Source organism: Equus caballus, chromosome 8 (genome assembly GCF_041296265.1).
Source record: "Equus caballus isolate H_3958 breed thoroughbred chromosome 8, TB-T2T, whole genome shotgun sequence".
In the NCBI taxonomy this organism is placed as follows: Eukaryota; Metazoa; Chordata; class Mammalia; order Perissodactyla; family Equidae; genus Equus; species Equus caballus.
Window position 1 is genome coordinate 91,662,276 of NC_091691.1, and position 26,351 is coordinate 91,688,626.

Consider the following 26,351-nt stretch of genomic DNA (forward strand, 5'->3'; position numbering starts at 1 on the left):
ACTGATATATCCACAGCAAGATATACGATTACCCCCTTTTAGTGGGGTCAACATTCTATAATATGCAATAAGTACAAATACAAATCCATTGTGTATATGCTAATTACAAGTACAGAATCCATTACACTTTATATATATATAATATATATATCAAACATTGTTAATTATTTCTGATTATCTCTATGGATGTGTATTGTTTTGTAAAAATCTGCTCAATGATTAAACAGTTCCTCAAAGTTTATTCAATTCAGTGAGAGCAAGAATACTAAACTAGAAGTTGGAATGACCTGAATTGTTCAGAGCTATGAAAAAGTTAGAGAGCCTCAAGGATTTTGGAATTGATTGGGGAAGATACAATATATACGTTACTGTAATTAAGCAAGGAGGCTTTTAGACTGACGTCGCTCTGACGTCTTGACAGCTTAAGGAGGCAAACTGAAACCGAAGCTGGAATCAATGCACACAAATCCGAGAAAGTGACGATGAAGAGCAATCAATCGGAAACAGCCAGCCAGCCTTTCCCAAATAAGGCAACGGCTTAACCCACAGCCAATCACATCATCTCCTGGCTTTGCTCCAGCATCTGCTCTGTAAAAACCTCTCCACCAGCTCCAGTTGGTGGAGCGCCCCATCCACTTTCAGTTTGGTGCTGCCTGATTCCACGGTTGCTCAAAAACACTTCAAAATTCTAATGTGCCTCAGTTTACCTTTAACATATACATATAGGTGAGTTTAAAAATAAAAGATACTAGGGAATTAAATGCAAAAATGAATGGTACAGATTATAAATGGTATTATTTTCATAGAAGTTGTTTAAGCAATTAAGGAAGGATGATACGGAGAATGTACAAATTGAATTGGATACAGATATTGGGCAACAAATGGAGAGGCAGTGAGAGCAGCACAAAGGGACCGCGTGGTGTGAGTTAGACTGGGCCGGTGTGTTACGTAGGGAGAACCAGGACATTTTATCCCAGGTACGTTTATGCTGCTATTTGGACACAGCTGGGTCGAAAAGACCCGGCCGAAATGAAATCACTTGGGGATTTTATGAACAATAACGTATGAAAAAGACATTTTGATCCTCATTCCACACTAACTCATCCCACCACAGGAGACTCTTGCTTCACACAAAATTCTTATTTTTTTTTGCTTTTATGAAGATGTTACTTTTATAATTACAAAAGACCCAGTTACTAAGTTTATCATTTCTCTTGCACCTAAATTCCATTACTAATCTACCAAATGTATTATTAATTAAAAGAGCATTAACATAATGAATTGCAACAAAAAAAATCAGAAAATATGGGTTATCGAAAACATTCATATGCGCAGAGAACGAGCATTTCTTTTTCAGATAATCAGTTATGGTAAGCAGGGAAGTTATGATCTGTTTTACCTGACAGATATTGCCAAACCTCATAATACTTCTCACTCCAACATCCTCACCCCATAGGTGACCCCTTCCTAGCTCATACCCAGGGATAGTATTCAACATATTACTAGTATAAGTTTACAAATTAATATATATATTTTTTACAAAGAGATTTTTAAGATATACTGCACATTACTAAGCCTCTTACTAGATGGTAAGTTGTAATACAAATTGCCTATCATTAACTTTTAAGTCATTTAATGATTTTAAAAAGATTTTTAAGGTAATCTTTTGTGTGATGGCTGTCACTATCTGAGGTGTGGGGTCGGTGTAGGTAAACACATTAAATTTTTCCAAAGACTTTCCCATTACATTGATAATGATCAGAAAACATGAAGTCTTAATGCAGAGGACAGTTCCCTCATCATCTATGAAATTCTATTTTTTATTATGTTGAAGCCTCTCTTAGATTCTGCTGAAATAACAGCACTGATACACAAAACATTGTGTATACAGTGTATAAATATACTTGAGTATTTATTATCACTATTTACCAAGTTACAAAAATCACATCTGTGAGAGCCATTTATAAATAATTGTCTTAATTTTAATAATTTACTTTCCTATTTATATGCATCATTTTGTTAGTTTCAGGACTAAGTAAAATGAAAGAAGCTAAGCATTTGTTATAATGTATATGTTTCTCATTAGGCAATGAATGCATGCATATTCACATAATATTAGTCAATCTAACAGCTTTTTTTTCAGAATTGTTTTGGCTTTTTGCAAGCATATTGTATTTTTCCACTTTCATATCTTCCAATTTGCTTATAGTTTTCTCTAATTAGTTGTATACATATTCAGCCACTGACTGGATCAAATTGATTTTGAATAACTGAAACATTATGTTTTGTAAAGCAAAATAAAGTGACTTTTTTTGAATGACAGTTGTTAAAGCTTAATTTCTAAAATACATATAACTTTAGAAATTAAGCTTTCTTACATATATAATATATACAATTATATATTATATATATTGTTTCCCCAAAGTTTATTACTCTGATTTCACATTTTCTATTAAAATACAAGGTAAAAAAATTATTTTCAAACCAGTTTTGTATCCCTTGATTACATAATTCCCTTTGAGGTACAAATAGTTTTCTACTTTCATTATTTTAATTCTCAGCTCTTTAGATTTATTATTTAATAACCTCTGGCATTTACTTAAGGTGTTATAGAAAATGTATAATTTATCAAGACAGGACTTATGTAATTTTATTGTTTTACATCTCTTATTGAATGAGCCTAGTTCATTGAACATGGTGTGGGAGCTAGTGCCAAATTAAAAGATTCATTTTTTTATGAAATGTTGGTTAAAACTATAAACTCTCTTCTGTCATTTCATCAGCACAATCTATAAAAATCTAATAATGTTTTCATATGAAAAGTTCTTATTGAAACATTTCTCTTAAGCACCAATAATACAGTTTCATATATTATTTCGGTTATTGTTTATTCTTGCCACAGGAGTTCAAGAAAAATATACGCAGCTTCTGTTCTTCCATTGATTCAAAAGATTTATTTTTATGATACTTTAAAGCAATGCTAATAATCTTACACAAGCTTTACTGTTTTTAATTCTGTTTTAGTTTTTAATATTTTAATAGAATTCTTGAATTTATAAATTCACAAGAATGCATAAATTGTATTCACACAAGAATCACAACATTTTGTCAGAAAAAAATTACAATTCCAACAACTTAGAAGTGGGAGCAACAAACTGTTTTACGAATAGTAATATACTGATGATTCTCCTAAAGCAGTGTTGCTAGAGAACAAACACCAAAATGATACTGTGCATGGCGACACCACAAACACTCTTGTGATGTAGAACAGAACACGTACTCTGATGTAGCTATGACAGAAGGACCTTTGTCATGATCTCTGTGATATCCACATCTGTTACCTTAAGCTACAGTGTTCACATGAGAACGTATGTCATTAATTTTTCTGCTTACTATAGGTTGATATGATTGTATTTAAGCATATGGGTGGATTTATTTCAGCATGAAAGAGCTATGTCAATGGGTAACAACTCTGTTCGTAAATTATTTCTCTAAAGGAAAGGGAGTAGGCTAGTGTATAAGGCTCAGGGATGATTCAACAATGGGAGGACAATGTCTCTTTTGCTCATTAACTGGTAACTTAAAAGGAGAGAAAGGCATATAAATATAGTGGTTTATTTTCCAGCAAAACCAAATTTTCTCCTCAAAATAGCAATATCAAAGTGAATATGTTAAAATGGGCTTGGTGTTAAAATGGCTGTGTCAAAATATCATATACCCCTAGGAAGTACTAAAAGATAAGATCCAACAGGTAGGTCAGAGCCAAATAGTATATGTCCTTGGAGTGCATTATAATTAAATGGATGGGATAAGATTAATTACTGGGATTTTGTCAGGGGAATCCTATGGTGGATGTGGTGTCTTGGGAGGATTAATTTAATCCATAGCCAGGATAGTTTAGAGTTTGGAGAGTATAAAGGAAAAGGTCAGTTAATAACCTATTATCATTATCCAGGATTAGAATAAAAAGTCATACAGGAGTGGAAATGAGAAGAGCTGTTTCAAAGATTGAAAACATGGGATTAGGAGAATCATCATACATGGGAGATAAAGAATAGCAAGGAATATTAAACACAAAGTTCCAGTTTGTTTTTTCTCATATAAAAAGATATTCAAAGTAGGCAACCCAAGGCTGGTGAAGTGCTCAATGTTCCTGCCAGGGATTTTGGTTCACATCTGCTTTCCGGACAGAAATAAGACAGAAGGGGAAAGAGTTGGAACAAGGAGCATTGGTACTATTTGTCAGGAAAGGAAAATAATTATACAAATGTTTTCTCAGATTTTCCCCTTAGGTCTCATTTCTTAGAACTATGTCACATGGCCACTGATTGCTGACAACTACGGCCACTGACAACATCAGCTGGCTCCCTTGTCTCTTGGCATCTGTTGGATGCAGCAAGGGCAAGTACCAGCAGGAGACTGAAAGATTTTGGAATACTTATTTCCCAGACTCTCTCAGGTGGGCCACAGTCTGGCAGTGATGAATTCTGCCTGCAGAGGCCACAGCTCATGTCAGGTGGCTCTCTGCTGCAGTGCCAGCTCCCACAAGGATATGTGGCAGTCACTCTCCCCTCTTGACCCCATGGTTTCTTTCATTGGTTTCTCTTACCCCAGCCTACACCTCTGTAAACAGTTCCTTCATTTCTTTGATTATTCCTTTCGTGTGTGCTACTTGTTTCCTATTGAAACTGAGACTAACATATGGGAAAAATAAATAATTTGGATTTCAAAACTGTCTCTAATAAAATTGTGGAAAAAGAAGTCAATAGATATTGGTAGGAAGTCAGCAAATAAAAAACCAGTTGGTAATACAAAAATGAAACAAATTATCAGATTTGTATGAAAAATATGACATAAGAAAAATTTTAAACAGCCAATAAATAATTCTTACATGAAGCTGAATGACAGGTTTTATGATTTCAAGGAGGTAGATATAAAAGGGATCAGAAAATCCACCATCAATGTGTTTGTTCATGCTTTAAAAAATATTTAAAAGCATAGTCTTATCAAATGGACATACTGTGGGCTTTGAAATCAGTTAAAATATGTATAATTGAAAATAAGGAAAATAGGATTTCTAAACTGATTAAAATATCAAAATTTTTCTGAAAAAAGCATACTATTGTTCAAATAATATTTCAAAACCATAATCAAGATTTCAAGTTTGGAATTATAATAAAAGGGAGAAATGAGACGAAGGTCATTTTTGAAGAATTTTACAGAATTTATTTGCTATATTGCTTATGACAAATGGCTTAGAGTTTGACTCTCACTCCTGAATATGATAACTAAGGAATAATAAAAAAGAATCACCTTGAAAAAGGAAAAGATAACCACAAATAGAATTTAAAACAAAATACACACCCTCCAAGACATTGGAGGAAAAAAAAAGTAATGGAAACAAAGTGTATACATCATAGGGGAGGAAGAGAATTCCTCTATCCTCAAGGTCCTTCTGGTTGGTCTACAAATTGAACTGACATGAGACGAATTAACAGGAGAAAACCAAAGTTTTATAATATATATACATGGGAGAAGCCCAGGAAAACTGAGCAATTTTCCAGAATGGCCAAAGCCACCACCTTAAATACTATCTGCAGCTAAAGACAAAGGAGTAGGTTGGGGGTGGGGGGAGTCAGTTATGGTAGATCACCAGAAGAAGCACACTAAACAAGAATAAGGTTATTATGCAGATTTAAGTCCTTGCCTTCTGCATTGATAGAGTTTCTGGAGATAAGGTCATCCCCCTCTTCCTGGTACAAAGAGGGAGACATCTTTAGAAATGGAGAGTTCCCTTATAAATGTAAATGTCTCTTACAACGGGTCACTTCTACTTGGTTTTCAAAACTTTTCCCATTTCTGCAGTTGTTTTAAAAAATAATCAGCCAAGGACCAGGCCCTGTGACCAAGTGGTTAAAGTTCTGCACGCTCTGCTTTGGCGGCCAGGGTTAGTGGGTTGGGATCCTGGGCATGGACCTGCTCCACTTACCAGCCATGCTGTGAGGTATCCCACATACAAAAAATAGAGGAAGATTGGCACAGATGTTAGCTCAGAGCTAATCTTCCTCAGCAAAAAGTAAATAAATAAAAATAAAAATAACCAGCCAAAAATAGTCCTCATGCCAAAGGAACACATCCTGAGGTGGCAAATTCTGCTCCTCTACAACATCAAAAGACAAAAAAAAGGAAACAGAGAAATAAATTGTAAGTGACAGAACTGAGCCCGATAGTCAAGTTATAACAATAGTTGTAAATAAAATAAAACCTCCTAATCAAACAACAAACGAATAAAAAACTCTGACTCTGATGGGATCAAACAGAAAATCCTAGATCATGCAACCACCAAGAGACCCGCTTTAACAGAGTGATGCTAAATAGCAGAGGTAACATTATAGGCAAATAATATAAGGCAAATGCAAATAAAATTCAAGGCAAAAATCATTAAGTGGCACAAAGTTAGTCATTTCCTCTAAGTAGAAAGAAATGTCTTAATATAATCAGATTTATAGTGAAACTCAGTGATAAGTGAAACAAAAGAAATATATAAATCCTAAACTGTTTAAAATTTGAAGAAGGCATTGACACAAAATCAGAATTTGTAGGAAATAAACTGACTTCTATCATATAGGTTAACATGTAAAATAGTATAGAAATCTGAATATTAAATTTTATGTAATATGAATTATGTCTGTAATATATGAGGATATATGTGTTAACAAAATGCATTCTTGAACTCTTATAAGAAAAGACTAACAGGAAATACTTGTATTAAGTGACCTCTAGCAACTTTAGAGTTCTAAAAGTGAATCAATTTTTTGCTGCTGTATTCCAAAACTGATACCTTAGTTGGTAAGCTACTCCATGGCTGCTCATGAATGCTTTTCTTTTTTCCTTTTTTTTGAACCTGCATTATGTCTTTCAAGCCACTAGGGTAACATCTGAAAAATTATCACTTCAGTAACTCCACTTAGAACATACTTTTGGGTCTTACTTCTTATATTATGCTCTGGGCAACTGCCAGAAAATTACAAGATGTTTTCTTTGTAGTATTTTGTCATTTTAACCATCTAGCCTTGGCTGAAAATCCAAAGAGAAAATGAGAAAAGGGCCAAATCTCTTAACACTGAGGAATTTGTAAAACTCCAGGTAAAAGTTAATTCCCAAAATTCTCAAAAGAGAGAAAGCACAACAGTTATGTCTTGATATACAGGTTGTTGAAGAAATAAATGTCTATTGTAAGTTGATTTTATTTTTAATTAGTCAACCAGGTTTCATTGACTTAAACTGTCCATGAAATAAGATGCATTAGAAAAACTACTGGAAGGCCGAACAAAAATTGCTTTATAAAAATGCACATTTTCATTTTCCGCAAAACTTCTCTCAACTCTTACTTCCTGGGCAGATTTCCTATTTCTTAGCTTTGAAATATTAGGATGAAAATATGCTAGAGCAATGTATCTAAGTCTGGCAATTACTATGATCCTATAAGAAAACCCAATAAAAAATAAATCAAAAGTTTACATTAAACTTTTATGGCCTTAAAAATATATTACATCATATAGGAAAGAAAATTTAGTTAAAACCAATTACGGATTCACTATTTCACTTGATACTTCTCATGACATCACATCTTAAAACAATTTCACTCTCAAATTTCCTAAGGGAGGCTTCAGATTTATTTTCGTGTCATGCTGTCTGGCTCCAGGCACAGAGTAGACCTTGGCTCCTAGATATGCAGCACAACTATGGAGGAAAGCCTTAAAATCTGGTGAAAACTGATGGAAATGGGAAAGAAGATAAAAGGTCAATATTCCACCCATTCAGAACACAGAAGGCCCCAGGAAGGTAAGATAGAAATCAATAGTGATTACAATAGTTAAAAAATATTGAGTATTACATTGAACAAAGTTCTATTACAAGGACTTTGATGTATTAACACATTTAATCCCCAGCACTACCCTTTGAAGTAGGGGCTATGAAATTGAATTCCTACCTTACAGCACACACAAAAGTCCACCAGTGATGGATCCAAATATGAAAACAAAACTATCCAACATTTTACAGACAATATCAGAGAATAGGTTAGTGAGGTACTTTTTACACAAAACACAAAAAGGGCGAAAAAGAATGATAAATTCAACTGCACTGAAATTAAAGATCTAACATTCAGGAAATGTCACCTTAAACAGTATGAAAACACCAGACAAAAACTCAGATAGGTTATTTGAAACCCTTAAACTGACAAAAGATTCATATCCAAAATATACAAAAACTTTCATGCTTCAATAATAAGACAAACAACAAAATTGTCCAAGAACTTAGAGGTTTTTGACAAAAGGAGTAAATCCAAACAACCAATGAACATATGAAAGAAAAGAGAGTTACACATCTCATCAGGAAACCGCAAATTAAACACCCGTGAAATATCCTTTAATACCGTCAGTCTGCAAATATGAAAACGCAGCAACATCGAGTACTGTGAGGAAATGGGACGAGGCATACTCTTGTCTATTGGTGGTGAGAATGCAAATTGCTGCACGCATTTTGGGCCAACAGTTTCATATTAGCTGGTATAGTTGAATACGCTTGAATGTCCTACAGTCCAGATATTGCATGCCTATATAAACGCCCTAGAGAAATGACACGGTGCATAGGGAGACAGGTTAAATAATCATAATAATAACATCAACAACAACAAAACCACAAATAACACTTGTACAGTATTTATATATACAGGAGCTATTTAAGTGCATCATAAAAGTCATTTAGTCCTCAAAATAATCTTATGAAATAGGAAATTATATATTTCCCATTCTTAATAAGCCACATACATAGGTGGCAAAATGCAAAAAAATAAAATAACATAAAATAAAGGGAAAATTTAACACAAACCAAGATAATGGTCATATCTTTAATGGTCGATGTGTGTATTTTGGAATGGTGGTGTAATGGAACTTCTAACATACCGGAAAATTCTTTTATTCTAGGCAGTGGCTACTTTTACTATTTTGTGACTTAATATATATATTTATTTTATACATATGTCCACATAGAATATATACCACATTAAAAAAAAGCATTTTCCATTAACCAGCACTTTCACTTCTGGGTATATACCCTAAAAAACATGCAGAAATGAATACAAGGCTCTTTGTGGCATCATTATCGCAACATTTCCCCAGAAAACAAACGAACAAGCAAACAAAAAACTTGGATATATTTAACATGCTTAACAACATGTATTAGGTCAATCATGGTATGAACAGGTGAAACCTTACAGTTGTTAAAAATGGATAGATACACAGAGCTCCGGTAAGGAACTAGATCTTCAGGTATTAATAGAGATAAATATCTGTAATATTGTGATTCATAAGAAATATGTATTTGGTCATTCAGGCACCAAAATATATTTCTCATATATTTAGGCTTCACCCAGAGTTCCTGGCTCACCGTTCCCAAAACGCTTGGAATTTCCTCAGCCATAGAGCAATGGGAGCATCTGTTTTTATAATATTTGCTCTCTTGTCCTCAGTTACCGAAATCACTTCAGAGCCATAAAGGTGAAATGGATGTTATTCATAAAAAGCCCGTTTCAGTCACAATTGAGCTGATGTTAATGAGGCAACTTTTGGAAAGCACCTAAGGTTGGAGGCTGGTTGCCAGGGGAACCAACCATGAATAGAGGATTGGAAGTTTCAGTCCCACCCTCCAATTTCCAGGGGGCAAAGAGGGGCTGGAGATTGAATCAATCATCAATGGCCAATGATTTAATCAATCATGCTCACGTAATGAAGCCTCCATAAAAACCCAAAAGGAGAGGGTTTGCAGAGCTTCCAGACTGGAGAACCAGAACCCACCTATGTACCACTGTGCTGGGCCCAAACTTCACTAGGACAGAAGCTCCTTTACTTGAGACCTTGCCCTCGGTATCTCTTTATCTGGCTGTTGATTTGTATCCTTTAATATCCTATGTAACAAACCATAACCTAGTGAATAAATAGATATCCGGAGTTCTATGAACACCTTTAGCAAATTAATGGAACTTAAAGAGAGGGTCATAGGAGCCTCTGATTTACAGCCAGTCAGTCAAAAGCAGAGGTAACAACCTGGGTTTGCAATTGGCCTCTGAAGTGGAGGGCAATCTGGTGGGGCTGAGCCCTTCTCAGTGGAATCTGAGGCTATCTCTGGCAGATGATGTCCGAATTGAGTTGAAGCAAGTTGCTTGGTATTTTGGGGGAAATCTCCCACATATACATTGGAAATTGGGTCCAGAACATAAATAATATCAGAAATACAGTATTGACTAAAAAAAGAAGAAGAAATAAAAATTTATATATCAATTCATAGTAGTAATTACCTCTGGAAAGATGCATAGGAGTTGAACAATGAGAGTGGTGTAATGTTTAAGAAAGACATTCATTTGTAAAATTTTATATCTTAAAAAAATCAGAAAGGGATAACAAACAAAGTTTAATTTTTAAACTTTAGGTGGGGAGAATATGAATGTTGGTTTATATGTATGTATTTAATTGCTTTTCTTTCTACACTTTGTTTCAATGTGATCCTGTGCCACCATGGGACTGCGAAAGATCCAAACTCTTATATGGGCTGCAAATAGGTTCAACAAATAAATTTACTTCATTCTGTATTCCAGGTTCCAGGGATACATGGAGACATCTTTGTCTGGCTGAAAGGCAGGCATAAATCATATAAGTAAGTATTAAGTGCTGAGAAGGCACATACAATTTATTTTAACAGCACAATGGAGGGAGCAGACAGCACTGCTTAAAGAAAATCAGGAATCAGAACTACTTCACACAGATGGTTGCAGTTACTCTGGGATTTAGAGAATAATTAGAAATCTCCAGGTGGTAAAAGAGGGGAAAGAACACTCGTCCTTTTAGCAAAATTCAAGAAGAAAAAGCAAACAAGCAAGCAACCTGGAAGGTCCAAGTATGGCATAAAGGTAGAAAACATTTGCCATGGAAGCATTCATCCTTTACTGGGACTGAACTACCCCTGAAGGAATCAGTTGCCATGGAAGAACTCAGCCTCTGTCAGGATTGGACCACCTCTAATGATAGGCTAAGTTTTTATCTGATTATCAGCCTTTAAATAATATTTACTTCTTGATTATGTCAGGACTGTGTTGTTAAATCTATTTGCAATTACCTGACACTCTACTATATTGTGTCTATTGTGGGTAAAGAGAGATTTTTTTACCTCCCTCTATAATTGAAAAAAAAATCTGTCTAATCTTGACTGTTCTCAAGTTATTTAAGAGGTTTGCCTGCCTACTTGTTAAATTGCAATCTCCTGAGGAGTCCTTATAAAGTCATTAATTATACCATAAAAGCTGTATTCAATTTTCATCACATCTGCAGATACTTCTTCCCCTGTCATTTTGCTGATAATAATCCCTGAACAAGAAATCACCAAGTTATCCACACATTCAGGAGAAACGAAATGTAAGAGCATCTCTCTTGTATTAAACAGCATAAATAACACCAGCTGCTGGAACAAACACCCCCAGATCAGTGGCTTTTCTAGCTCATGTCACGGACGAATGCGAGTCAGTGGCTCTCCGCCAGTGATGGGGATTCAGTGGGTTTCAACTGTGGCTCTGCCACCTTGAAGTCCCTCACTTCCGGTCACAAAGATGAGAGAGAGAAAGAGAGAACATGGGGTTCGGGCAGGCCATTTTAGGGGCCGGGCCATTATTTCTTTCCATATTTTATGGTCCATAACCCGGTCACTTTGCTCGCACATTATTCTTAAGAATGTTGGGGATATTGGGAGATGTGGTCTGATCTGGGAAAGGAAATAGAATTGGTGAGCATCTAGCCAATCTCCACCACACCTGCATAAAGGATAAAAAGGAATAATCTCTCTCTCTCCTACACACACACACACACACACAGAATGATAGAGTGATTTTGACAGTGCAGGGAATGGAATAGGAGCATTAATGACTCCTAAATTTATATTGGAAGGGCTTAGGGCTTAGAATATGCAATTTGGATGGAAACAGGTGCCAGAGCTTTTGTGTTCACGGTATGTTTACCCAACAAACACACTTATAAAAAAAATGTGGATGTGTCTTAAGGTGGGGAGTGGGTGGTAGGGCAAACGTTGTTGGCTGGCTAATCTAATGTCTTTTCCTAATACTTTTTCCCCTTGCCTACCTCCCTAAAGAGATAAAAATGATAAATTCTCCTATATCCAACACTCTCTCATAGCTAAGAATGGTCACAGATTACAGTTCTGTTCAATGAGACATAATGAAAATTCTACTAGAATTTTCTGGGGAAGATTTTGTTTGTTTGTTAAATAGTTTGAAGCATCTGTTGCCATCATTTCCTCTCTTCTTTCTGTCCTGAATGTGGATGTAATGTCTTTACACTGGCAGCCGTTTTATTACCATGAGAACGTCAGAGCTGCCACCCCTAACCTCACTGAACCACTGAATCAATACTAGCACCTGCCTCCCTCAAGACTTTTTATTGTCTTGGAAAAAATAAGTCTATGTTTGTTATAGCCATTGCTTGGAATTTTATTATTTGAAGCTCGCAGCATTGCTAGTCACTGGAAAGCTCATGCTTAGCTGAGAATGCAGAGCTCTAGTCCCTCAAGCACGCCTTGGTTCTCCCATCGGTTATGAAAAGAAGAGATGACATGGACTTGAGGCCTGATCCTGGGAAGCTGTGAGAGAAGTGGCATGGTGTTAAAGGAAAATTTTTAAATAAAATAGAGAGGTATCTTCTTTTGATTTTCCTGTTTCTCTCTTCCTACACAAATGCATGCACATAACGTTGTGGTTTTGGATACTGTTTAAATGGCCTGAATTCTGGAGTATTAAACATTTAAGTTACAAATCATGAAACGATTAAAATTTAATTCATTTGTGATGAAAATGTTTCTGAAAAATAGTGCATGTATCGGGTTTTCTCCTATTCAATGCTGCTTTGCATGTGAAACTTAAAAACTTCCAAGTGCCCATTGGTTTGGATCTTAGGTAAACTAATTGTATGTTTATCTCTAAATTGTCTTAATTGACTAACTTCTGAAAACAACTGTCAGGACATCTGTTGTTCCTCCCTTCTGAGGTGCCACTGGGGGTCCCCCAAAAAGGGCAGGTGACGCAGGGATACTTTCTGCTGCATCCTAAGCCCCCACCTCCTCGGGTCCACGTGCTGCTCTCCCTGCTCCCCTTGGCGACTACCTGCTGCCATTTTTCTCATCGGTTTATAACCCCATAGCCATCAGTAAATAAGCCAAAACCACTCTGCTGAGGCCAGTCGTACCATGTCACTTGGTCCTCCTGGGATTGTTAATGCCCATTGGTGAATTTGCTTGTGTCACCATGTTGTCTCTAATTGACGTTGGTTATTTCTCTCAAACCTTCCAGCCTCTAGACTCCAGGTGCTTACTTCCTTTAAAAGTTAATAGGAAACATTTTTCCCTCCCCACACTCAACTCTTCTATGGAGAGAAACTCAGACCACAATGTTGGGCCTTAAGGATGTAGTTGTTCAGGGCCCTTTTGTCTCAGATAACTCAGAAAAAGTAAACTTTATTACAGGTTAAATTATACCCATAACTACTATTTCTCCCTCCCTGCTGTATCTGACACGCTGTGACCATGTTGATTCTTTTCTTTGGGCCCCATTGTCTTTTCTTGCGATATGACTTCCATCAGCAAATTTGTCTCTTCTCCATGGCAACCTTGCCCCTCAGGCTTTCAAGTATTTCTGTCATGTTGCTACCCTAACTGTGGAGAGCAACTAACATGTTTCTCATGACCTAGCTGGGGTCCATATTCCTTGTTCTGGTCCGGTATAGAGGAGATGTCACTGAATTCTGCCAGTGGTATACCTAATTCTTAGTTCTGATCTAGTGTGGAGAACCATTGTATCTATTCAACTTTTAGAATCTCAATATTGCAAAATTCATTATCTCCATTTTAGGATAATACTACTTAAATTCATAAAAGTTAGGTGATTATATCAAGATGATATAGCTGAGTGGAAGGCCCCATATCTGGCTTTCTGGCTCAGATCTCTGCTTTACCAGTCATATTCTCTTTTTCCTTCTCTCTCTCTCTCCATCCTTCTCTCTCTCTTTCTCTCTTCTTTCTACCTTTGCCTCTCTCTCTCCTTCATTACCTCTTCATACACACAAACTGGCTCCAAACTATTACTACCTAGCTGAAAATCTCCAGAGTAGATGCAGATGTACAGACATGCATTTATTCAATTCCAGAAATTTAATTGTCTTAGATTCTCAAGAGTATACATTTACCAAAAATTTAACCTTTCATCCTTAATAAATTGTTACTACTATGTTTGATTTCATTTCATTTGCTTAACCACAAATGTGGAAAAATTAAGAATTAACCTAGATAAAAAATAGTTGCCATTTCAAGAGAAATACAATTATCATTTCAGGAGCTACTTGATATAAGTTAAACAAAAAGAATTGCAATGTAGTTATTTCATTGTACAAATTGTGGTTATCTACTGGATATTGGATGATGTATGCGACTACTCAGGCCATAGAGTATTATTAATCATAAACAAATTTTATTAGCTCAGACTTAACTTCTTCAGAATATGTAATACAATACAAACCTAACCAGGAAAATTTAACTTATTGCCATGAGTAAATAAGAGCACGTATTGAGCTAGTGAAAACTGTGAAAAAATGATTTTTTAAGAACTATGTAAAATCAACCCCTAAGGCTTAGAATTTTAACATAAGCAAACACTGATTATACTTGTGATTTGAAATCCTCATTACAGATGTCTTCATCAAACATCAAAATTGTTTAACTTAACTACCATCACTCCTACTTTTCCCTTCAAAACGTCCCTCCAAACAGCAGAGGAAAGCAGATGTTGAATGGGAGGGGGGAGGGGGAGGCGGGAGGAGCGCTTCCCCGCGTGTGCTCTGTGCGGTTTGGTTCTAAGGTTGTCTGGTACCAGATGGTGCTCCTTTGTTGATGAAGGGAATTTGGAGGACGCAAGGAAATCACCACAGATGAGTGGATTAAGGAAGGAAAAGTGAACCGCAGGCTGCTCTAAAGGACTTTTACATTAGTACAATCGGCGTGAACGAAGTTACTTTCCGTGTGTCGTTCAAAACTGTCCCGCTCATGACCATCGTTATCCTGGAGGAAAGTTACCATGCTTTTGAAGACTTGTCTTGAAGAGAAAAAAAAAAGTCACCACACATAAAAAAAAAAAAAATGTAAATATACTATGGGACCTAAATGTGTATTTGATTAAGAACTAGAATACTACCTACACTAAATTTTTAGACATTTAGAAATGGGGAAGATCAATAAGAAGAATACTTATAGAAGAGAGGGAGAGAACGAGTATGTTGGATGTTAGAAAGTGACTTTGTCGTCGAATAAAAACTAAGTTTTGAAAAGCCATAAGTACTTTGTACTTGAAATTGATAATACTAAGCTTAATTTAACATATTTTATATTTTTACTTTCTGACTTAGATTGGCCTTGCTTCACTATTTCCCCAAATAAAGCACAGGGAACATGTCATTTTTCTAAGAGGACTAGTATTGGCAAATTATGTTTTAAAAAATTAGGGGCTAGCTCCATGGTGCAGCGGTTAGGATTGCACATTTCTGCTTCGGCGGCCTAGGGTTTGCTGGTTCAGATTATAGTGCGGACCTATGCACCGCTCATCAAGCCATGCAGTGGTGAGCATTCTACATATAAAATAGAGGAAGATTGGCACAGATGTTAGTTCAGGGCCAGTCTTCCTCAGCAAAAGAAAAAGAGGAGGATTGGCAGCAGATGTTAGCACAGGGCTAATCTTCCTCAACAAAACAAATTAGGTGTAATAGCAATTGCTTTATTGAACTGCACAGAAAAAGTAAATGCATATGCTGAAAAGCATAAATAATTTATTTGTGGACTTCATTAAAATAAACTGTAGAGATACACATGTTCAAACACATGGAAACATATACACTCTTTAACCTGTCTTTTGTATCAGTCATCTTTAGAATAAAACTGCATGGTAGTGGTATTCTCACTTTACAGATGAGGAAACTATGGCTGAGAATGGTTAGGTTACCCGCCCCAAGTCATAGTACAAGTAAACAAACCAAGCATTAAAAGTTAGGAATGCTGATTCCTCAGACCTGGCTCTTTACACAGTGCTGAGCAAATCTGACCCACACTGACATGAATTGCATCACTCCTCTGTGTTGACCACAGCCTTTCTTTCTATACTTGGAGCCGTTACATTATTATAACTCCCACTTTATCCCCATAGCCTCCCACCAATCTATGAATTCTTTGTTTCTTCTTAAAAGTTGGTGCCTAGTATATAATGTCTCAATAAATAATTCAATGATGGCTATTGAAAGGGTGAAGCCCCATGTTGTAGTGAATAGGTCTTGACTTCGTACCAGATCCACTTGGGCTTCTAGCCCTGCCAACCATTTATTGGCTTTACGACATGGTCTGAGCTGTTTAGATTTTCTGAGGCACTTTCCTAATTTCTGAAAACAGGATAACAACATATATCTCACTAAACCTATGAAGCTTAAACCATCTAATGTATGCAAAACACCATGCACACAAATGTACATGAGCACGACTTTACTGCTGTGACCCACATATCCAGAAAAGAACTGAGGTATGCAGGAGTGTTTAGACTGCATGAAAGTATCTACGAGAACTTTTATCTGGCTAGACCCCAAAAATATTATATTAACACGCAACTCAATGCAATCGTAAAAGAGTTTAAGGAAGCAATTTAGTTGCAACGTCTGCGTGTGTGTGTAAGTGTGCCTGTGGTGCAGTGACTCCACACTGGGTGTAGAATTTCTCCAACCCATACAAATAAAAAGAATTGGGAAAAGATAAGGTGGTTTATGGCGGAAACATTTATGGGAATTATAGTGTATTTCATATATTTTATAAATATATAGGTATAAGTTACATTCTCCTGTTCACACATACTTATTTAGAGACCTCAGTTTATCTATGTTGTAAGTCAAATTGCCCTGGACATAAGTTGCTCTCAGTTCAACATTTTGGCCTCAAGTTTCAGACAGATAACTATCTTCAGCTTGCTAGAGATGATAAAACAATTTCCTGGACATGTCTTTCAATCCTGGAAAGATTAATAATTAAATATAAGGAAGATAAAAGTAAATAAACTCATGGAATAAATTAACTAATGATAAAATTAGGGATATGATTTTAATCATTGGAACAACATGCATATATTTGGCATTGCAATGCCTGTAATGTTTAATAACAATTGTCATTCTAAATATTCTGTAAGACTGGTCTTGGGATTCCAATTTTAAAATGTCTAGTTAAGTAAACGACCCGAAGTTGTTAGTGCAAGTTAAATGGTCTCACAGTATCTTGACAATGTTTTAAAGAATACTCGCATGGTTAAAAAGAACTCCCAACTCCCTACACCTAAATTATTTTATTTATTAGATGTATAAAGATTCGTTTAAATTTTGAAAAAGTTTTGCTTTTAGTGTCAATATTTGAAATATTTAAAAACAAAATTGAATATATATCTGAAAACACAATTTAAAGTAACTGAAGGACTATAATTACTGTTATAAATGAAATGAATAGAATGAGATTTTGAGCTGAATTTAAACCTGGGCTAAAGGATTTTTCATGATGTGTCACTTTAATAAAACAATGGTAATTTATCTCCCAAATAACTGCAGACAGTCGTTTTATGTATATAAAAGTTTCTTTTAGAAAAAAATCACATTGCTGAAAAGACGCATTTGATAAATATTAGTTTCTTTCCATCTCTAGGTCCTATCACACTATCAAGCTTTGACTGTTTCATATTAAAATTGTTTCATATTATTTAGTAACTAGATGGATAAATGATCAATAACTACAAAAATTCATGAACAGTAAAAATAACATAAATTTTAAAATTAGTTTCCTACACAGAGACTGTGTCTATCAAGATTAGGTTTACAGCTTCAATATATAATTAAATTAATTAATATAAACTGACATTAAAAATTCTTTTCTCTACTGACCATGATGTGAAGTGTAGTTCTGAAGTTAGCTGATTTTGCCTTCTGTATGGCATGCAAAAGAGATTGGAATGTTAAGCTTGCTGCCATGCCAGGGAGAGTCGAGACAGGATGAAGTTTTCTGTAAGGAGACCGCAGGCTGGGGGCCAAGGGAATAATCTCATATTCAATTTTAACTTACCTGCACCATGCTAAAATTCCCCTGAAATACACCCAAAAACTTAGGACAATATTATATCACATCACGATCTTTTATTAATAGTGAACTAGAAAACTGAGAGAAAATTCTATTTTTCAAATAAAGCAGAGAGAAAATATAAGGCTGCAGACATGCAGATATCCCAATGGGATCCTGGGAAAATCCTGAGAAAACCATCAGAAATTCTGAGAGGTCACTGAGATCATAGACATTATATGGCATCAGAAGTCAAATTACATATTTGTGCCTTAAAAAATTAGTAACCCCAGAGAGCTGGATATCTTAAGAACATTTCATTATAGGAACATCCTCACGCAAGCCCAAACATCCAGCTTTAAAAGTGGAATATTTAAATCCTAGGAATATCCATCTTGAAGATAGTGCTGGCATATTAGACCTAGAGATGGAGATAAGAATCATAATACTGAGCTCAAGTCCTGGATTTTTCTAATTATGTGACCTGGGACAAATCTCTGAGCCTCTGCTTCTTTTACTATGAACATTTATCATAATAGCTGACAACATGTCAGCTGCTGTTCTAAGAGCGTTACATATTCAACTCAACTGACCTTTACAATAACCTCATGGTAAGTTCCATCATTACAACCCTTTATGGTTTCAGGAAACTCGGGTACAGAGATATTAAGTAACTGGCCTGAAGTCACGCATTGTAGAGACTGGATTTGAACTCAGGAAGTTTGGCTCCGACCACATGGAAATTACTCCCTGCTCACCTTGTTGTGAAGATTCATTTATTCTTTACCTCAAACCTTTGCTGAGTTCCTGAGACATGAATGATATATTTTACAAAGGTTAGCATGATTCTATCCTGATCTCAAAAAGCATGTCATTCCAGAGGAGAAAGGTCTTCTGACACACACCTTATACACAGATGACATGTTTTATTGGGAATATACTTTGTAATTTATGGATTCTGGTGTCAAGGAAAACAGGTATTATTAACATATTTATAAATTTTCAAATAATTATGTTTTAATGGCTCCTCTCATCATTTTACATAGTTTAGAGCAACATTCTGTTTATTTATTCGAAAAAATATGTAAAGCAGCTTTAATCAAAATAAATAGTTTGGAACTAAAAGCTATTTGAACAAGTGGTGGAGCACATTATTTGGAAAATTACTTCTTACAGTTCAATTTCCTGGTATATGCCCTGTCTATTTCCTAACATATTTTGAGATAGTTAAAATACTATATAATGTTACCAAATTTTATAACTGACTTTAATAGATTTCTAAGAATTTGTATTTATATTCAAACATAAATTCTGGTTTGTCTTTACCACAACTGGTTTTGATGTTTTGAGTGAATTGGCTGGTTTGTATTTCTAAGGAAATGCCCAGTCTGTTAGGCGGCAGAGGGGAATGCTTCCAACCTACTCTGGTGGTTTCTAGCGGGAAGGGCTTTCACTGTGCACTGGGCACTTGCTCTACTCTTACTTCTCCAGGGGTGAAGTTACCTGATGGTGATCTGAGCGGAGAACTGGCATAGAGCCCACACTCTGTTGGCCCCAAGGGTAAATGCTCTAATCTATTCGTCCAAGCCCAGAGTACTTTAAGGGCAGATTCTCATGTCGGTTTCCAGCACCAGCTGGGATTAGATGGGAAACTTTGCCTATATCTGGCCATAAGTATTAGAGAGCCCATTTTTGCCACCGTCCTCCAACCTAATTGTGCTCAGTAATAAAGCTTCCATTTCAATCTCTAGCTGCCTATTTCTCTGTTCTCTCAATAGAATCAGAATTTAACCAGACAAGTAGAAGTGCAATGTATTCCCCTCTTCAAAACTTACCAGTCTAGTCAATAATGCTGCCTCCGTGGAGATTAAACTTCAAAGTTTTCAGTATACTTATGTATGGACATCTATACATATGTCATATACATATATGTACATGTGTAAAATATGAAGTTGTGATGTGGAATACCAACAAACTGTCTAAAACATTTACAAAACTACAAATTCGGCTACCTATCAGAACAAAATGATGAAAAGAGTCCCTATTATCAAGAATCTAATAATTCATCAGCAATGACAATATTTATGTAATGGTATTACATACAAGATGAAATGTGTGATGATAGACAGGATTACCTACAAGACGAAGTGTATGATGAAATATATGATGAATGCCCACCTAAGATGTCCGTGTACTAACTCCAGAACCTGTGAATATGTTAGGCTACACAGCCAAGGAGAACTATGGTATCAGACAGAATTAATGCTGCTTATCAGCTGACTTTGAGATGGGGAGATTATTCTGGATTATGTGGGTGGGCCCAATGTAATCATCAGGATCCTTAAAAGTGGAAGAGGCTGACAGAGGAGGGAGAATTAGAGAGACGGCAGTGTGAGAATGACGTGGCCACCATCTTTGAAGATGAAGAAATGGGGCCATGAGCCAAAGAATATGGGTGGCCTCCAGAAGCTTGAAAAGGCAAAGAAAAAGACTTTCCCCTAGAGACTCTAGGAAGAAACGAAGACCTAGAAACACCCTTATTTTAGCTCTGTGCGACCATTTCAGTCTTCTGACCTCTGTAACTGACAGATGATACATTTGTGTGGCTTTAAGTCACCAAGTTTACGATGACTTGTTACCGCCGCAATAATAGCCTTATACACATGTGTTTGGTCAAAATTCTATGAAACACAGAAAAGGAAATACCTAGCTCTGCTTGGATGCTTAATGAATATTGGCCAGAATCAAAAGACATTCATGAGCAGAAATTTTCTATCATTTTAAGGTATGATTTTATTCAGATTTCCACAATTATAAGCCTCATTTCTCATTATATATTAAAAGATTTAAATTCAAGTGGTAACAATTTATAGATGGGTAATTTGTGTCACTCATGTATCCTCTGGTTTTCTACATGAGATGACTTTATATGTAAACTACATGAAAATAAAAGCAATTTGGGCATATCTTAAAAAAATGTTTAAATAAACATTATGATTTAGCAAACTCTGCCAAGAACTGTCAAAAGAAGCAAGAAACATGAACACTTTTTAATACCAGATGCAAAGCAGTTTCTCCTAGCGTGAAGTCAAAATACATTAGTGACTGTGCCCTGGGGATTATCTCTGTAAAGTGCAGAGACAGACTGAGGAAGTTAATGATGTGTTTGTGTGAGAGTCAACCTAAATGTCTGCATATAAAATACTGGAATAATATTTCCTCGCCGATAGTCACATTTTCAAATTTGGTAAGGTAATATAGTTAGGAGAGCAAATTGTACTTTCAAATCTCCTGTTCAGCACTGCCAACTGATCAGGGCACCAAGTCCAGTTTTGCCCCGTACCACAATGTTTGAATTGTTTACATCATCTATATACTTCCATGCCTAGAAGGAAACACACACACTTCATTCAATGAATCTTGATTTTACACATTTGTGAAAAATTATCACCAAACACAAACAGAACATTTTGAATTTTATTTTCCCATCAAGGAGCTACACTAGAAAAAGACAAAATCCATTTCTTTTATCAACATGTAACTTTAATTAAATTTCCAAGAGTAATGGTTGGAATTCACTACCATCAAGGACTGAAAGTAAATTTTAAAAATAAAAAAATCACTTGATGTTAAATAACAGTGAATTCCATGAGCTTACTGAATTTACTTCAAATTCCGTCTTCCAGTCCAGTCAGCCCACCTCTCCTTGACACTGGCCTCTCCGCTATAAGTGCTAGGAAATCAACAGACTGAGGTTGGATAGACGTTGACCTCTATGAGGGTTAGTGTCATCTACCTGATCTAACTTACATAAATCAACAAACAAAATGCAAGCTCATCTGTCACATTAAAAACGCGATCCACATACACAGAATTGATTCAAACGTGCATACAGGAGTTTCGTATGGGGATTACTACCTCACTTGTAACATTTGGTTAAAGTTGGAGAGCAACAAAAAGTTACAACTGTAATAATATTTCCTATATTAAATACCTATGGGCACAATTTCAATGAAAAATGTATATAGTCTTTGCAGTCCTTTTTTCCTATTGTCTATTTGATCTGATTATTGAAAAGTGATTTTATGTCTGTTGAGTCTAATCATAAAATGATTCCTGTTTTATCTTTTGTATTCATTTTTCTAGCAATTTTATTTTTTACGTTTCATTTTTTATTGTATTTTACAAAAGCATAGATCACTGACAACTGGAAATTAAAAAGCAAAACTGTCCCTAACCACAGATGGTTTGAGAAACACTGCTATAACATTTGCCCTATGTTAAAGATAAGGAAAAGAAGCCAAAAGAAGATTAATAGTTTTTCACAGAAAAATCAAGGTGTACGGTAGCTAGATGCCCAAAGAATGTTAATAAATATCAAAGTACAAAGTGGAGTAGTCCTTAGCAAAGTCACATAGTGTGGTGGCTCTTAGCCTTGTCTTGTTAAAAATTTAATTTATAACCCGGAGGAAGACAGACAAAGGGCATGGCTTTAAGATTTGTAGATGGCAGCAAGCTGGGAGTGATAACTAAAGCAATAGAAACAAAATCAAGATTAAAAAATGGTTGTGACCATCTGGTATGCCTTGTAGAAACCTAGACAAAAATTTACAGAAATTGAACAGAAGTCTGGTACCTTTCAAAACGCAGTGGTATAATTTCAGAAAACAGGAAGCTTCTTTTGTAGTAGTTCCTTTAAAAAACCTTGGAGACTTTAATTGGATATATATACACATTGTGATTAGGAGGATGAGTTCCCTAAAAATTCTAACACAGAAAGACACCTGGTTTGCAAAATAGAAAGTTAACACAGATTGTTATATTCTACCACTCTCCTGGCTCAAAGGGCAATTTCAAACTATATTTTTATTTCTGCCTTCGTCACATGTAGAGGCTATTTCTTCCCGTCAGGGTCAGTTCTGTTTGTCCAAGGCCTTAGGTGTGTCCCAGACCTTCAGTGGTGCATTGTCCAATCAGGAAGGGCCATGGGATTCCAGGTGCGAGGCAGAGCCTGGCGGCAAGTTCTTGGCACGGACGAGAGTGTGTCTCTGCAAACATGATGCTCAACCGCTGCGAGGCTGGCTCTGCGGCTCAGCTGCTCTCCAGCAGGAGAGCGAGAAGACGGCTTATTGCCAGATTGGCTTCCCCATCTTTCCCTAGTGGTGTGATTGAAAGTTTGCCTTTACCCACCAAGGAGCTCAGTCCCTCCATTCTTTTCTCTTGGCTTCTCCCCCATTCTCTTTTCCTTCCCCTTTCCGTTAGAAAACAAAACAAAAACAACACGAAGCACATTCCACAGAGGTATACAGCAGTGGGGGGGAACGTTTGATGGGAGGGGCAGCGTGTAAACCCTCGCAACAGAATGCTCCGTATCTCGGCTTCTCAATTTTAAACGAAAATTTTTAAAGAAAAAAGGTTTCATGATTATGTTAATATTAATAATAATTTCACTATTAAAACATCCGTCTATATTATGTAACAGTACGTGACATTTACTTCCTTTCTGAACGGGGCTTTGAAGAAATGTGGAGTGTGCAGCAAGCAACTCCAAGTAATGGCCTCTTCCATGTCTCCATTTCCACATTTCTCAAATGAGGATAATGATTGTAGCACATTCCCTTTTTATCTCCAGACAATTGGCTTAATTTGGATGGAGCTGTCCGAGGGCCCTAAATTAATCTCTACCTCAAAGTGAGTCCCAGTAAATTTGGAGAGCCTCAGACGGTGGCTTCATCTGTGCTCATTACTCATCCCCCAGTTCTTCCTGCTGGTGCTATGTCTGCTGCCGACCACCCGGGGGCATCGCCTCTGCGGTAGGGACACCGCGGCGTGAGGCCCACGTCCTCCTCTGGTAGAGCACACGGCTACTACATCTGGAACACGGGCAGGCCCCCTTGGTCCCCAGTGCATGACGGACGCCTGGATGGAATTTTAACAAGACTGTAGCGAACGCCTGTGGGAAACGGAAGCGAAGCCAGCCTCGAAGTCTCCGAGCTCCCTTAGAGCCACCTGACCTTAAGCGACACGACTCCTCCTTTCTGCTTAGGGAGTGTTCGGACATCTCCAAAGCCACATTACGGCCCAAGAGAATGAGGAAGGCGTTTCTACAACCTGAAGTGACCCAGGATTAACCTTGTCCCAGGATGATGAAAAACGCAAAGCAGCAACTCCAGCAGAGAGCTTCGTCATGACACCATGCAGAACGGAGAGGCCCAAGGCCCTGAAACAGCCACGGAGTATCTGCCAGAACATCTCTGCCAGGAAGGCCAGCGAAACCCTCACGCGTGCTTTTTACCAGAGACCTAAACCCCACATCACCTACAAAGAACTGTATGAAAACGAGGAGAAATATGTAGAAACAGGCATGTGTAAATGACGTTTTAGAAAAAGAAATTTCTCTATTGGAAATAATTTACAGTGTGATCTCTCTGCTGAAAAAACAACTGTAGGCTTGTTGCAGAGAAGACAATTTCACGGCTAGAAGTTTGTTTTTAAGGGCTATTTTCCTTCATTCAGGGCTCTTTTCAAATTCATGGCAGGTATTTAGTTTTACTTTTAAGATGAAAATACAAAACAGAATAGTTATGAAATTCTGATAATATAACTGTATGAAATGAGATGTATCTTCAGGGTAAATTCCTAGAATTTGGATTGCTGGATCAAAAGGTTTAAAAAGATAGTTTTGTTAGGAATTTCCAAATTCCCCTCACTAAGGATTTTGCTAATTTGCGTTTCTCCTGGATATGTAGCACTTCACATTTCTTTATACTCTTGCTGGCAGAGTGTATTATTATAGCTCCCAATTTTTGCCATTCTGATAGATACGATGATTTTTGTATGTATGTTTTGATTATGAGGAATTTTCAACATATTTCCTTATGTTCAAATTAGCTTTGAATGTGCTTATGGTAAATTGTTTTTTGTTCATTATTATGAGCATTTTGTCTCTTTTTCTGTCATTTTTGATTTCCTTATTGGGGTATTACTCGTTTGTCAGTGATATAGTGAAATACATTCTTTCCATTTTCCATTGTTTTAAATCTTGTTTTGGTGTTTTTGCTATGCATTTTTTTTTTTGTTTTTTTAGTTTTATGCAGTCAAATGTATCAAATTTTCTTTTATTGCATCTGAATTTTTTCTCCCAGTGGATCAAGAAGGCAGATGCAATAGCATTTTTAAAGGTTTCCATTCCTTCTTGAATATACAAGCTTTCATCTGTTTCATTTCTTTTCAACCTAAAAAACATCCTTCAGCATTTCCTATGGCTCCAATGGGTTGATCGCACATTTTCTGAGGTTTTGTTCATAACACAGTGTCTTTGATTCTTTTTTCCTGAGACATCTACTGATTATATAGAATTCTGGGTTGACCTTTCTTTTTTTCCTTCAGCACTATAAAAATGTTGGTCCAATATCCCCTAAACTGTATTATTTTTGAAGTCATGAGTCATTTGAAATATTCTTCCATATATATAGATGGTGCCATTTTCCTCTCACTGTTTTTAGATGTTCTCTTTATCTTTGATTTACAATATTTCGACTAGGGTGTGCGTAGGCAAAGTTTTTTTCATATTTAACCTGCTTTGAAGTTTCCTGCAGGTCATTGAATATAAATTTATATTTTTTAATAAATTTGAGGAAACCAGTTATTCTTCTCATATTTTTTTCTGTCTCATTCTTTCTCTCCTTTGCTTTGGGACTCCAGATATGAGTATGTTATTGCCCTAAATATTACTAATATTGTTTAGTTTTTCAACTATTTCTATAGTCTATGTTCACGTAAGTTCACAGTCTTTTGCAGTCTCCATTCTGCTGTGACAACATCAAGCATTTTTTATTTGTCTTTTTAAATTTCAAATGTTGCATTTTTCAGCTCTGGAATTCACATTTTTTTGTTTGTTGTTTTATTCATTTATTTTTAGTTTTTATTTCTTGACTGAAATTTTCTAATTTTTAGTTATTGCAAAGTAATGTTCCCTTATGTCTTGAAGCATGGTTATAACAGCTGGGATTTTACAATCCTCACTTGCTAATTGCAAAATCTAGATGTTCTCACAGTCAGTCTCAGACAGTTATCTTTAATATCGAGATTCATCACATTCCCCTTTTTCTTTATCT

General features: G+C 36.2%; 1 long non-coding RNA gene across 1 annotated transcript; it reads left to right on the forward strand.

The window, feature by feature from the left end:
• Positions 1-3,265: 3,265 nt before the first annotated feature.
• On the forward strand, positions 3,266-12,763 carry LOC138925434 (uncharacterized). The gene is made up of 2 exons (XR_011441599.1): positions 3,266-3,368; positions 10,655-12,763. It is a non-coding gene; the product is annotated as an uncharacterized lncRNA (long non-coding RNA).
• Positions 12,764-26,351: the final 13,588 nt, after the last annotated feature.